This window comes from Rhinolophus sinicus, chromosome 7 (genome assembly GCF_057876585.1).
Source record: "Rhinolophus sinicus isolate RSI-liver-muscle chromosome 7, RSI-T2T, whole genome shotgun sequence".
Classification (NCBI taxonomy): domain Eukaryota; kingdom Metazoa; phylum Chordata; class Mammalia; order Chiroptera; family Rhinolophidae; genus Rhinolophus; species Rhinolophus sinicus.
The window spans coordinates 27385784-27388396 of NC_142507.1; the positions used below are offsets into that span (position 1 = coordinate 27385784).

The 2613-nt window shown below is 40.0% G+C and overlaps 1 pseudogene; it reads left to right on the forward strand.

The window, feature by feature from the left end:
• Positions 1 to 535: 535 nt before the first annotated feature.
• On the forward strand, positions 536 to 1573 carry LOC109437707 (double homeobox protein B-like; annotated as a pseudogene).
• The last annotated feature ends 1040 nt before the right edge of the window (positions 1574 to 2613 follow it).

Below are 2613 nucleotides of genomic sequence, written 5' to 3' on the forward strand. Positions count from 1 at the left end.
AGTTTAATTATCATTTTAGTTAAATTCTACTAGAAACCTCAAAACAGTTCGTGTATTTAACAAATATTTATTGAATGCTTACTGAGCATAAATATCAGGGGAATATATATCTATATCATTTCTATATTTATACAATGTATATGTTAGCTTATATATAAGAATATAAATATATATGTTTATACATATATATTTTGACCCACTGATATATTCCCTATGACTGTGTCTCAAAAGTTGTTTCTTGAAATTTAAAAAAATTGTATTAAAACATTGGATTTCATTTTCATGTTATGTAAGCCAATGCCAGACCTAGCATTTTTCAGAAACTAAAATACTTTCAAGTTCAACTTTTGTGTCCATGTGGAGGAAATTATAAGCCATTCTTTAAATAGAGGTTTTTTTCACCCCACCCTCCAATATAACTTACATTTCAAAATCATGTTTATTAAGAATTCTAGGATTGGTAAGCATTGTGTCTTGAAGAGCTGCTCAGCTGCCAACTTGTTGTCTCTGTGAAATCCAGGTACCTCTTCCTAAAATGGGGTTGAACAGCACTGCAAGGGGCATATTACAAAAAGAAACCTGGCAAGGCAGGACTATTTACAATCAGAGTCAAAATGATATCCTCCAAAAATGGTTTAAACACAACTCTTATCCTGATATAGCTACTACAGAAAAGCTGGCCAAGGAAATTGATATTCCAGAGTATAACATTCATATTTGGTTTAAAAACCACAGAGTAAAACAGAGACAATTGGGATCTGGATGGTCCATAGGAAAAGATCAAACCCAGGGACAGGACCAGCATTAGGCTTCGACTCAAGAATACTTACCAGAAGAAGCCAGACAAGACCAGACATCCATCACAAAATCTCAGTCAAACATCCTAGTTTAAACCTTTCGTAGGAACTGATTCCCTGATATTGCAACCAGGAAAATACAAGCTAAAAATATAGGCTAAACAAACAGACATTCTGGAATCAAAAATCCATATGGTTTCAAAAGCAAAGATCTCTATCCCCAGGGCAGAGCAGAAGTGAGCCTGTGAATTCCTTGTTAGATGGCCCAAGTGGGACACTAGACCTGACAGCTCAGTAGCACCAAATTGACCTGTCCACTCTCTCAGGCTGGTCTCATCACACTCCTTCCTCCAATTCTTTCATCAGGAACCAAACATTTATACCTGCTCTTCTCACATTCTTATGTGTCCTTTGTCCCTTGTGTGAGCCAAGGACCAAGTGTCATGATGGTGAAGCCCATGCAGGCTGTGCAGGAAGGACTCACACTCTACTCTGACACTTACAAATTATCTGCCATTCCACTGACTCCGGGAGGGTTCTCTCCGAAGCTCACACTCCTTTCTGGCCCCCAAACCAAGAAAAACGCCAGAATCACAAAGAACAGAGTCACCCAGGAGCACTGCATTTGAAGGATTATTGTAAGCCTCATCCTGAGCACAAAAAAACACCAATTACAGGATATGGGTCACGTGGACTTACCTTACATTATGCAGTGGTAGGATGAGTGCTGCCAGGCTCTGATTGCAGAATGGGATCCTAGAGAACGGACACACTGATCCACTATGGCCACAGCACACACAGTCAGCTGGAGAACCATCTCATCCCCTTGATCAATTGCACCAATATGTACAAACCTCAAGTCTTTAGGTCAACTCCCACTCCACAGGTTTTCAGAAAAAGATAGTCCTGAAAATTTCTGAGTCTTGTTCTGATCCACAGAAAAAAGACACTCCAGGACACCAACTGTGCCTCAGTGAAGATTTTCAGACTCTGCTCCACATGATGCAAAGCTCACTTTCAGGAGGAGGAAAACAATGTGATTCTCAGAACCTGGTCCAGACCTCCTTTCTTTGGAAGCAGAATCTGTGCAATTTAAAGCATGATGAACAATTAATTCATCCTGTTCAGTACAAGACTAATGCAGGGTGCAGGAGAAACCCAAATGAAGGTTTTAGTCTGTATTGTGAGCAATGGCTATCATCTATACTCACTTCACTGAGTAAAGGATTGCTTCCAAGCTCCATACTGCCTCCATACCATGGGCACTAGGCAGTGTACACATCTGTTGAATCCTTATCAACAAAAGCATTTTACTGACAAATATGACCTCTTTCCTGTAATTACCATGTCCTGCAGTCTGGAAAATCTACAAACTGTAACCGAACCCAGGTGAGAATAGGTCAAGGGACCAGTTGGCACTTCTTTCTCTTCTGGCAAGATGTGAAAACAAACTTGAAATTAGTTTGTCATATACAAAATAAAGGGATGCTCTGTTTTTACTGATGATGTGAGTTCATGAAACTGAGTCTTTCCTGAAGCTCTAAGGGTTTAAATTGGGAACTAGAAATTACCTTAGTATCCATCACTAAAGGAATAATTAAATGAATTAGGATAAATCCAGCTGACATAAAAATGGCAGCATGAGGTGAGACCCTTGAAACCTCCCTTGGAATTTACAACAAATTGAAGAACTGTAACTCCACAAAGCACTCCCTGAGCAGCAGAGAGGCAAGACTGAGAGGCGCACTACTAAAATCACCTAAAGCAGGACAAATTGCGCGAGCAGGGGAGGAGGGAAGGGAGAACTGTGGAGACA